This window comes from Pterocles gutturalis, unplaced genomic scaffold (genome assembly GCF_000699245.1).
Source record: "Pterocles gutturalis isolate BGI_N339 unplaced genomic scaffold, ASM69924v1 scaffold26982, whole genome shotgun sequence".
Taxonomy (NCBI): domain Eukaryota; kingdom Metazoa; phylum Chordata; class Aves; order Pterocliformes; family Pteroclidae; genus Pterocles; species Pterocles gutturalis.
The window spans coordinates 82,620-95,447 of record NW_010111048.1 but is presented as its reverse complement, the minus strand read 5'-3'; the positions used below and the strand labels follow the sequence as shown (position 1 = coordinate 95,447).

General features: G+C 40.3%; 1 protein-coding gene across 1 annotated transcript in view; it reads left to right on the top strand.

Moving 5' to 3' along the window:
• Nucleotides 1-12,828, top strand: part of LOC104461891 (DENN domain-containing protein 1A-like) — a gene marked incomplete at its 5' end in the record, with an annotated part of 83,238 nt that overhangs the window by 52,228 nt on the left and 18,182 nt on the right. The window lies entirely within an intron of this gene.

The window sequence follows — 12,828 nt, the reverse complement described above, 5'->3', positions numbered from 1 at the left end:
TCAGATTTTTAGTATTCCCCTATTAAGTGTAGTCTGACTCAAAAAATAACATTATTTGTTCACATTTCTCTTTTCTTTGCCTGTATCCATTTTTTACAGTATTATGATCAGAAAACAGGAGTGAATACCTAATTTCTTCTAAGGAAACATAGTGTAATTTTTAAAAAATTGTAAAATAAGTGATAATTATAAAAAGGGAGGCAAAGCAAGCCATATTTATAGATAAGTATCTATTAACAGAAACTAGTCAGTGCAGCTCATTGCCTGTTTAGGTACCAGGTAGGGCGACACGAGATATAATCATTGCTCAGAGCAATGTTGTCGGTATCATTTTAGAATTCGATTTGTTTCTTTAATAACTTTCACCACTCTGCTAAATGTAAGTTCTGGGAGACGTTTTTTTTAAAACAGCTTCTCTTCCAATTAAATATTTGCAGTAGTGATTTACTTTTTTCTGGCTTTCTGTGCCAATACAGTTGAGAGGAGTTGGAGCTACTGCAGAAGTGTAGCCATCTAGCTCTACTAGGAAAATGTTACATTTCATTTAAAGCAGTCAGAAATCCAGACAATATTATAATCTGCTTCCAGTTATTTTCCTTTAGATTTTTATGAAGGATGGATGGTTCAAACATTTTGGTAGATTAATGAAATATATAATTGAGTGGAAAGTGCAAATTTAAATTTATGAGGTTTCTTTAATGGTCACCTTCAAATTTTTTAATGATGGCTTTCTCTGTGTCAAAAGAAACACACATCACCTTTACCGAAGCACTGGCTGTGGGGAAAGACTCGATTGCTAAATGCTTATTACTGTCATTACATTACAAATGTCGGTTTCCAAAAAATGCTCTACCTTGGCAGTTGTGGGGCTATCTCACATACAGCCTTTGTCCTTTCACGGGTCCTTTTTTCCTGGTAGCCCAATGCCAAAATGAAAATTAAATCATACTTTCATTCAAAAGGAAAAGATCTTCAGGTTTATGAAATATAAATTAAGGCTTTGGGGAGGAAAAAAGGAGCAAGATTTACTGTTTAAATGGGAGATGGCTTCTAACTAGTGATTAAAGGGAGAGATTTTAGTGTCACTTTTAACTCTGCCTAGAATACAGTAGGTGGGAACAATTAAAAAGCCACAAGAACTCTGAAATAAGGGCTGTTTGTGCATTCACAGTTCTTATAAACCGAAGAGGATGAAAGAGGCTTTTTTCTCATTGTCACTTGCTTTCTATGTCTGCTAGTATTATGCTGCTGTATATGGCAAAGGCAGACTTTTTTAAAATGCATGCATGCGGATTAGGGTCAAGCCCTGTGTATCAGTAATGCAGTAAGCCTCGTCCATACCACTGCAGTGAGAGAGCCTACCAGCAGCAGCGAGATGCTTTAATTGAGACATGCTGTCAAAGTGACAAACACATTTGCATACAGTCTATTTATTTTTGTTGGAAAGGTCTGCAGTCTGCTGTTGGTTGAACATTCTTAATCAGCTTGCTGTAAGTGAGCCGGCAGCTAGCTGTCCTATGCTAGGTGCTTCTCTTCATTACATGACAGATTAGCTAAAGGGGGATGGGCTAGCAAGCCAGCAGCAACCTTTAATTTTAACTCGTTATCTCTCACCCTATAGTGAGGTAGTTTGTAGCTTTTCCAAATACAGTTGTGTATCTGCAGTTGTTAGGCTGCAAAAAAATATCAGTAAAATATCTTGAAATACCTTTGAATGTTTAGCACCTGAGCTGATTGTTCTCAAAAATTTAGCAGCAATTATCTAACTGTATGGGATTGCGTAGTGCTGTAGCTCATCTTGGTGGCTGGTTATCAGGCATTGTTTGAGAGGGTTGCTTATTATGGAATAGTTTTAACAGTGGTTTCTGTAATACTAAGACATTGTGGGAAAGCGCTCTGTCATCATGAAAAAGGATTTTAGCCAGATAGACTAGGGCAAGAAAATAGAGATTTAAACAAAGCGTTCTTAATAAGACTGCATGAGGAGACCAAAGTGGAAGGGCGTGACCACAGGTTTTTGTCCAGTTCGACTTTGCATGCTTTTTTGGTTTACTCAGGGTGCACCTTTAATATTGATCAACCAAACAGAAGGAACTGTTATCGTGGACTCTGAGGCCATACAGCTGTACTCAACAAGTAGCAATATCAGTGCAGGCAGCGAAGGTTAGATGAGTGGGGAGAAGAGGGAACAATTTTCAAGCCAAGAAAAAGATTCAGATGAATAGTATGTGGTACTTAATAGTACTCTCTGTTTCAGGGAAAAGTAAGGTTCATTATAGTGGAAAATAATAGTGCTCCTTTGTGAATGTCTTCTTATCACTTGCTTTCTTCCTAGTTTCTGTCTTAAAACCTGACCAAAACTTACTTAAAACATTAGAACACTGCTGCAAATTCAACTACTGGCATTTGCTGCCACTGCCACAGCTGTCCTTGGGACCCTTTCCAGCGGTGCCAAGCCCCATGGGCCCCATAACCATTGCCCAAGGCAGAGCGGGATGGCTGGTACAGGTGATATGTGACTCAGGTGTTTGTGGCTTTTGTTTCCATGCATACGCTCCCACTTTTTAGATGGAGTGCACATGTTTATCTTTGTCATCTTTCAGCTATTTGGACAATAAACACTGTGCTGTGTCACTGTGACTATGTTGAACACATTCCTTGTCCAAGCAAGCAGCTGTTAGAGGCTACTTTGACAGGACTTGCAGCTTGAAACATTGCGGGCTGTTGTGATACTGGATGTGTTTGGTTTGGGTCAGTTTTTGGGGGGGTGTGATGGAGAGTGTTGTTTGGCTGTTGCTTTGTTTTTGTTGGTTGTCTGTTTTTAGATGATGTGCATTTTCACCTAATGGCTGCAGAAATTTTAGTTCTCTTGATCATCAGTCTTATCATTTTATGTTCAAAATAAGGAAGAATGACTGGATGCAGACCTTTTGATAGTATTTTTCAGATTCTGAGTTTGCATTAGCAGTGCTTGAATGGTGTGTTTCTGCTAGAAATTTCAGCTTCCGTCACTGAATGGCTGTCGGTGGCGAGCTACAGTGACAGGGATGCTGTTAAGCAGCCTTAGTTAAGCAGCCTCAGATCTTTTCTGCTTTGTGATTTTCATTAACTGATTGATCTGTTTTGCAGTTCAGTTTTGTCTGATTTCAGAAGTGTGTTTTTTGAGGAGTTCTTAGTATCTGTATACCCTAAACAAACATAATTTATAAGTCGCCTTTTACACAGTCAGTAGCACAACTGATCTGGTACAATTAGAACAACAAATGGTAAGCTGCCAAACCATCATTTGTTGGGAAAAGATATCATTTCATTAGAAGCAAGTTATACTGACAGCTCTGTTCAGCTCTCTGATTGTTTCTGTTGTAATTGGAATGTCTTTCATCAGCTTAGGTGTGTTTATGTTTCTGAGGCTTATTTTTATCTACCAGCAAATAGAATATTTTATTCCATTTGTGCACCAAAGGGTAAAGCTTAATAAAATACAAAAGGCTCTTCCAAGTATGTCTTTACTGAAGAGATTCAGTCATATTCCTTTCTGGATGCAAACTAGGGAGAATTAGTATTCTGGGGGCTAATGTAAATAACTGTGGAAGAAATGGGAAATATATTCATGTACTCAAGCAGCTTATCTGACTGTGAAAAGACTTATCCAAGTTCTCTTCCCAGCAGATTCTTACTGCAGTTAAACTTTTGCGGGCCATAAGATGGAAATTGCCATTTATTTGCTGTTTTGATCCTTTGCTGTAAAGGAACATGTTCATTTTTCCCGTTCATGATCTGCACTTAGACGTGCAGAACTAACAACTCTGCTTTGTAGAGGAGATTGTTCTTCAAGAAGATTAAACGGCATTAAGAGGTCAGGGGGAAGATGGGGAGAGAACTGGCCAGCTACATTCCAGAAAGGCAGAACTGGATCGCTGAGGCCAGAGACAGCAGAGGGAGGGATTATCACCAGGGTAAAAGAGATGAAGTGGGGAAGGGAGGAAGGCTCCTTTGCCAGACCCTGTGACTCCCTTCACACCCAGGTGCATTGGAACAATAGCAGATTCCCCTGGCTCACAGCAGGCATTGGGTGGCACTGAGGTAGAAACCAAAGGGGAAGGGGGAAAACATGCAGCAGGGGCAATACTCCTGCAACTGTATGCTGTTGTTGCAAAGCCAGCCTCCCGTTGTTGCCACTCGGAACTGTTCTGACAATAGAGATACCTTCATTAAGAAAATCAGCTTCCATTCCACTCTTCCCCACTGAGGCACACTGTGGTCTCCCTGTTCCTTTTGGCTGGGCCACGTGGAGTTTCCTCCCTCTTTCCGTTTGATTCTTTGTTTTTGCTACACAGCAAAATGTAAGCCTAGGTCTTTAAAATTCTTTTGTCTTCAGGAAGCTTATTTTCTACCTTCATTTCTTCTCCTTTCTTTGACTGTTCCTTTCAGAAAATAATTCACTGTTGCTCAGTAAAAGTCACCTTGGAAGAAAGGCAAATGTATTGGCCCAGGAGCACGTGCCCATCTGATCTCTGTTTGAGACTACTCAAATGTCCCGTCAGGTTCTTAAGGGACAGTGTTCTTGGGGGAGTAAAAACAATGTCAGTGGGCAAGAAAATAATTCATTTGATTGAAATTATGCTTTGTGGTGTGCAAGATTTGCAGAAATGGCACTCCATGGGATAGGAGTTGTGTAGCTGAAAGGCTTGCACTCTTGTCATGCGTGTAAATATTTGACAAGTGAGACCTGGCCGCTCTCTTCAGGAAGATGTACACCACCTGCAGAGCATACCCAAAGGTTACGTCTCTCATGCACTTACCAGTATTTTCTAATGAGCAACCAGAGAGCTATGTCTTCTTGAGCTGCCACAGCAATGTAGCATGTATGTAGCTCATGCTATGCAGGAGTTCATGCTTTGCAGTACGATTATGTGGCTGCAGTCCTGCATCCAGCAGATGTGTTCATCCACAAAAAAGCACATCCCGAACTATGGGTTTTTTGTGTTTTCCAACTGTCTTGGCATTTCAAGCACTTCATAAACAGGGATGTTCAGAATAAATTTACTGCCCTGGGTACATGCAAGTCAGACGCCGTAACGCTTGGATGTATGGAGAAAATACTGTGGTTGAGCCAACCTCCTAGGGCTCTGTGACAGCAGTAGCAGCTGTAACATGTCTGCAGAGTTTCCTTGTTAGTCCTGTTATGTTGAGGAACCCATAAATATCTTGTAGAAACTATCTTGGTCCATCACTGCTGGCATGTGGAAGAAGAATTGTGTTTTATAAATAATACATACATATAAAATAAATACACCAGTACATGCAAGGCTAACCAAATCACCTGGATTGACAACTTGAGAAAAGCTCAGAGGGTCTTGTGGATGGCTTGCTTCGTCTATCAATGCAGATCAGCATCCAGAAGCTTCTTATGTATTACTTAGGAAGTTCATAGGTGCACTTAGGCCAGAACTGTCTGACTTGACCTCTGGGCCCCTGGATTAAACTAGAAGATTAAAGGGAGAGAATATGTGAAACATACAGTCCTTTTAAGTGCTAACCCCACAGTGAGTGCTTGCTTGGACAGGCATTTTTTGGATTTGCCCTTCAGAGCTGGACTGATTAATACCAAGTTGCAGTGCCATGCTGGAGATAGAGGAGCCGTGTACTTTGTGTGTGTGTGGAGGAGTATCCCCCTAATTATGCGGACTTCCTCAGTGAATGATGAAGCTGAGCGAAGCAGATAGTCATTGCTGTCTATAGAACTCCTTAAATGAGACACCATCTCTTTTTCTTTTTTTTTTTTCTGTGCAAATATTCTGCTTGCTGAAGAGGAATAGCTGTTAAAAGATAATAAGGGATATGTCCATTTTTCCAACATTTAAATCATGTGGGCTGCATGATCTCCTTGATTTGAATTCCAGTATCAGGCCCACAGAAAGCCCAATGTAAAGCTGACAAAATGACCAGTTAAAAAAGAAAACACACACAGAACAGTGCGGCTTTTTTCTTTACATTTAATATTGCATTGCTGGATTTTCCAGTATTTTAAATGAAAAATATATGTAGTTAGTTCCATGTTGACAACGTCCTTGAGGATTTGACAGTGAGATTTTCCAGCAGTTGCTCTTCGTTAGAATCCTGGTGGTGTTTAATAAGGCAGCCGAACTGCTGGCACCTTCGGTTCTTGTTTGTTCTCCGAGGGCTCGGGGCTGCTGCAGTAAGCACATCGACCAGGCTGATCATTACAAGGGCGTACGCCACCATGAATAAAAATGTCACACGTTTTCCCATCTCACAGCGGTACAAAATGTCAGTCCTGTCAAACAGACATTGCAGGTAGCAGTGAGCAGTCAGTACAAATTGGGAAGCCGAATATTCCCCCAGCTTTCTGATATTCTTCATTTGAAGCAGAAGAAAAACAGTTGTTAACCTATTAGCTGTGATTTTAAACTCTGCTGAGATAGTAGATGGATAGACTTTAACACATGGGGATAAATACATTCCTGGGGTCTGGGATTTTTTGCAACATGTCTCTCCATCCATGTATGTTGGGAAGCAGAATGAAAACAACCCACTGCAAAATATACCTCATTTTGGTAGAAGTCCTTTGGAAATTTGAACATCATCTCAGTCAGATTCTCTCCCAAACCCTTCCCTGTTCTGTCTCTGTGAATAGTTCTGAAAAAAACCTGCTTGCTGTTTTGGCAGTAATCCAGAAAGGGCATGGTTCAATAAGTTAAGGGAGTTTTCTTTCATAGGTCCTTCCATCATGCAGTAATGTAACAGACAATTGTGATTTTTATTCTCTTTCTTTATGAATGAAGGTTATGCTGCTTTCAGGCTAGGGCATATTATATAGTGTAGAGTAAGAAGTAACAACAAATGGTACTAAGGCACCAGTGGTTGCCCTAAGGGACAAGGAGAGCAGGTAAAATGGTCTGTGTAAAAGGGAGTATCTCAAAGAAACTTAGCCCATTCTGTAAGGAGAAATTTCTTTGTTTTTTCTCTGGTACTTTCTCAAAACAAAAAAATGGTGCATGCATTTGAGCTTGTGAATCGTTGCAAATTGCCCCCTTGCCCAAGCGGCATTGGTTGCGGAAGCACATTGCAGAAGGAAGGCTCAGCAAGGAACACTCATGTCAAAACACTACGCGAGCAGAACAGAGCAGTTAGAAACTGGATTAAAAGAATGCCAGCCTGCTCCTGCCTTGGGTATTTAGCTGGCTGCACTATGATTGTTCTGGTCATCTCAGGCCTCACTGTGTATAAACAAAACAGGAAACAAAATGTGTGAAGGTTTTTTGAACCAGAACAACTCTAGATTGAATTGAATATTTTGTGTTCTGTTTCCTATGGGAAGAGATACCTGCTACCTGTAGCTTACCTTCTGTGGTTTCCAAACTGCGGTGTGCAGGCACCTGGGATCTGTGCCGGGTAAACGAGAGGCTGCTGGCAGTCGTCGTCTTTGGAGAACGTCAGGAGTCTTCAAACTGCAAAGTGCTGAATAATAGCAGTTTAATAATATGGGGTGTTTTTACAGAATTTTAGAACTGAATGCACGTATAGATGGGAGGAGGTCAGGGTTTGTTTATTTCCAGCTGCACAGCAGATAAAAAGTGAACTAGAAGAATTAAGTAGTCACAATGTTAAATTGTATTGGTATCATCTTTTGCGGGTTTGTGTAGTGTATGAACTTTCCTGTCACTGGAGCTGGGAAGTTATCAGAAGTCTTGACATGTCTTTAAACCACAGATACCATTACAAGTTAACCACTACTATGTGAGATTCCTCCCATCAACATCAGATAAGAACACATGCTTCTCCGGGGCATGGCCTGGATGCGTCTGTCCGCTCAACACTTACTGCACACATAGAAAAATATATCCATCAAATTCTCAGAGTTCTTCCTTTCTTCTACAATTGCAGACAAAAGAAATAAAATACCATTCAGTTCTGCAGCCATGGGGATTATTATTTGAGCCGTGTGTTTTTAGAGTAGCATTGGTTATAAACAATAATAATCCACAGTAGTGTTAACTGTGGTTTTAGGATTTTCTGTCCCTGGCGCTCTTCCATAACAAACAGATTATAAGATGTAGCTGAGAGGCCTTTTTTCTTCATCTGGTGGAACCTTTTACTTTGACAAGATATACATGATCCTGATATCATCTTCCTGCTTTCATTCTTGGGTTTAGGTGAGATCTGCATCTGGTTAGTAACATGCAAGTGCTAGATTTAAAGCAAGCTGTGGTATGTTGTACATTATAATATTTAATATTTTTAAAATTTTGCTGTTCTGGGACTGTTTGCACAGTATGAGATTATGGTGTTGATGGTGTTGATCTATTAATCATCCAAATGAGGATGAGTTATCAGTGCTCTGTGTCTATATGCACCATAAAAAGAAATTTATTTTTTTTACCCTTCATGAGGAAGGACAGAGTTTGGCTGAGCCAGGAGAGAGAGGAAGCAGAGGTAGATTTTCAGAAAACTCCTTTCTTCGCCTTTAGTAAGGAGTGAGTTTCCTCTCAGTGACTTTGAGATAGACCTGTGCATCTCTGGCAGTGTCCCATGGCACCAGATACGATTTGGACACCTGGAATAAAGATCCTTATTCAGTGTTAGGGAAAGCAGGAGCTTATAGGCACCTACCTTTCGTTTCCTGCTCTTACTGTCTACTTCTCTGTTATGTGACAGAAGATTCCTGGCTAGAAAGGTAAGGAGATAGTCCTTATTTTTCTCATTAAACTAATGAGAGTCTTTAACTGTGGCACTCTCTGCCCCTTCCATAAATTCTTGGCAAAGCTATAGGCATTGCTGCATTTTTACCAGATTCATTTTGCCTTCCCAATCTACAAGCATGGCTTGAAGAATGAGGCATCCCTTAAAACATGGAGATTATTTTTATCACAGGACCCAGCAGATTTCTGCTGAAGTATTTCAGAGTGTAAATTAAAAATATATTCTGTAAAGCATACACTGTGCTTGTCATCCCAGTTTGTGAGGTGTACATATGGGAGTATGTAAAAAGTAGTGTGTGCCCTGTGCAGGGATCTGGGTGAATAATAAAACAGCTGCCTCATAGATTCCGTCTGCTTGCTGTACTGAATCTTTTTAGGTACCATACATTTTTCAGTGTGGTTATTTTCTCCTTTTTTAAAAAAATTTTTATTGAGTGTTCAGTTGAGGTCCAGCATATTCTTCCAAAGTCAGCACTTCAGCTCTCTGGCAGCATGAGGTGTTTGAGCACGGGTACATTCCGACATGCATCTCTCTCCCAGGCTGGCTGTCTTTAAAACATGCTAGTAGCTTTTAAACCAGTTCTGAATTTCTGAAGGAAATAAGATATTCATGGAGAAAAGCTTTGTGCTGGAAATTATTAGAAACAGCCCTCTCTGCTAATTGAGAAGGAGAAACACTTCTTTCTATATGAACTAACAAACTAGTTTTCATCTAGTTGTGTTTCCCTTATGAATGTTTTCTGGTTGCACTTGTTGCTGCACATGAAATAGAACCTCTAATTTACTCCTAAGCGCTCCGTTTTGAATCCCACTTTAAAAATAATCTCAACAGACATCCACAATTAGTTTGAGATAATATTCTGCTCATGAGCTGCTACCTCGCAGACAAAAAATGATTTTTTGTAATGTTTTCTCTAGTATAAAAAACCTCAATAGCTGTGTGGTGGAACTTCCTTGGATATATAACAGCTCCTATGAGATGTGGGATCTCTAATTTTTAAACAGTATTTTTACAGTGTAAAAGTGAATGGAAGGTTTTTCTTCTTCCAGCATCTCATAGCTTGAAATCACTTGTCTGATAATTAGTAAAACAATGCCAGATCTGGCTTTCTGCAAATGTTGTGTCTTGTTGCTTCAGAAGTATTTAGAACAAGACAATTAAGAAAATATCTGGCATTAAAAGGTGTGCTGGTCAACAGCTATTGGTAGGAAGGTGCTAATTTAGACGTTTCTTCCCTTCCTAGGAAAAGCTGTATTGTATACATTTAGGAACGTACCTAGAATAGCAATTTAGCAGCTTTTAGCGATATAGCCATGTGCTGGTTTGTACCCATTCATCCTTACAGCACAGGTAATTACGTTGATATTCCAACACAGCTTCCCCTACTGACCTTTCAGAAACAGTGTGTTTTGCTGCATTAACAAATTAACTTCAAATCAGTGGCTTTTCCCGTAAATACAGTCTTCATGTAGTTTGAGTACACTTGCTTATCCCATTCTGGTGACAGGTAGTAACCTCAACACTAAAAATGAAACTCTGGTAGAGGGCAAATAGCTGATATCTCCTGGTGGGTCTCCACGTCAGTTACTCCTCCCTGCCCCTTGCCTCTTTTCTGTGCTTTACAACGCTGATTTAAGCCATACTGTTTCCCTGTCCATATTTGATGGAGAGAACGTGCTACTGTCAATATGTAGTTTGGTCTTATCGTTCTGCTCGGATCTCTTTGGGGTTCAGAAATGTCGTATGTGGTGCAATGCTTACAAGACCTCAGAATGAACTTTATTTCTGGTAGCACTTCAGTGGATAAGATAAATCTGAATCTGAGTGTTGGGTTTGGCTGTGTTGTTACAAGTACTGAGAACTGTGACATGATGCCCATTTAAAAGTCCAGGAGACGCAAAAGTTTCTACAGCTTTTAACCTTTTCTCAAAGCAGCATTTGTGTGTGTCTTTATTGTGGAAACACCATCAAATTATTTTTTTGATCAGAGATGGAAGCTTAATCATATATGATATTTAAATGTCAGCTGGAAAAAATAATGCAGTGACAGGATAAGGTTATGAAAGTGTTAGCTCCTGCAAAGGAGTACTTCATTGTTACAGTTGTCACTCAGAGACCAAAAGGGGAAAAAAAAAAAAAGTGTGTGTGCGATTTCGAGTTCTAGGCCAGCATCCTGGTGTTTTAAGGTCTGACTTGTAATTGATAGTCAATTAGGACTAACGGGGGTAAAATATTAGTGCTGTGTGGTTTGGCTGCAGGCAAGGAGTATGCAGTGAGATGGTAGTCCTGTTAAGCCTCCTCCACATTGTGCTGGAATATCTAAAGCTCTGCCTCTTTGTGACTCTGACTTGTGTATGGGTATTCTCCAGCTCACAACAGTCATTCAGCTGAGGAGGGTGCCAATACACAAAGCATATTTTTCAAATATTTAAAACTTGGTTTTATTGCCATTGTCTAATCAAATAGTGATGTGGCAGATAATTAACAAATCCTGCCACACATTTCTCAGAAAAAGACTTTTCCTCAGGCGAGTGCATGGGTGGGTAACTGAAGTTAAGTTGGTACGTCTCCTTGCAGGGACAATAATCAATGTATTGACCATCGCACGGTAATCCTCAGCTACTGTGTTGTCTGTCTGTCTTCCTCCCTGAAGGGTCTGCCTTTGTCACACTTTTTCTGGAAGCTTTAACAATGCCGCCATTGGTTTGTCAGCTAATACTGTTGGTGCTCCAGTCCTACAGTGTTTCTGCAGAAATTAGCCTGGCTTCTGCTATACAAAGGGAACACTGATTCCTAAATCAAAAAAACTTCCAGGGCTGTAGTATGATGTTTGAAACAAAAAAACCACATTCAGTGATATGAACTAATACTGAAGAAATTATAACATCAACATGTTAAGTAACACCTTGTAGTTCTTATATCAATAAAAACACATTTGACCTGAATTAACATAGTAATGGAAAATAAACAGTGCTCAAGACACTGCTAGCCATGGCTTTAGGAAAATGCTTAAATTTCCCACCTAAATAACCTACTTGAGAATTTGCGAAGGTAGAAGTGTGCACAATTTCTAGGTAAGTAAAAGAGAAAAAATAGCAAAGGGGAGTATATATGCAGGAGGCATAAAAATTTTTGAATAAGTAAACGAATAATTACATCTTGTTTTTCTGCTTCATCAAATACTTTGCCTAAGTTAGTAGTTGTAAGGGAATGTCTTTTAAGTAAATACAAAAAAGTGCAAGTTTCAGATTTTTCAGCTCTTCCATTATGCTTCTGAAACATAATGGAAAATAAGTATGCTATGTCATATAACAGCAGTTAAATATATTTTAAGATTGTGCTCTCAGCCTGAGCAGATAAGACGGGAAGATACAAAGCAGCATAACTCAGCTTCTGTGACTGAACAGAGTAATACAAGGTGCAGAAGAGCAGCAGTTCAGTAGGGCTAATGGCAGCCACCTCCGCTCTCCACCTTGTCATTTCTCTCTTTGTTCTTTGTTTTCATACTTGCTTTCTTGGAAAATACAGAGGAAAGCTATCACAGGGAATAATTCTGGCCTCAGCTCTCCATCCCAAGTGTCCTTTTTTTTTTTTTTTTCTCCTCACCCACCCCAAAAAGCTGAGCCAAGTACGTGTGTACAGTCTGGCACCCCTTCATTGACAACACAAGTAAGGAGAAGTGAAACAACAGATGCAAAAGCATGATTTAATGGGAAATTTGAAAGAAAAGTCTGAAGAGATGCAAGAAGAGAATGAAAATGGTGTGAAAAAGGGTAGGCTGGAATTGTACCATTACAGGATGTGAGGGTAGTTGAGAGAGGACTGTGCTCGTACGGAGTGAAGAACTGCTGAGATAGGAATCTGGAACCTTTTTTGGAGAGAAACACAGTAATCTGTGTGAGCTTTCTTCTGTCTGGAGCAGCTGGCTGCCACTGCCAGGTCCTCTTCCCCCTCTGTCCGGATGACGGGGTTTTGTCTGTGGAAGGCACCGTGGGCTGGGGGCAGCGATGCAGTTGTCGTCAGGCCAGGACATTCCCGTGTGGGGCTCTGCTCTCCTGAGGTGCTAGTGCCTGTACACGGGCTGCACAGAAAGGACGTTGACTG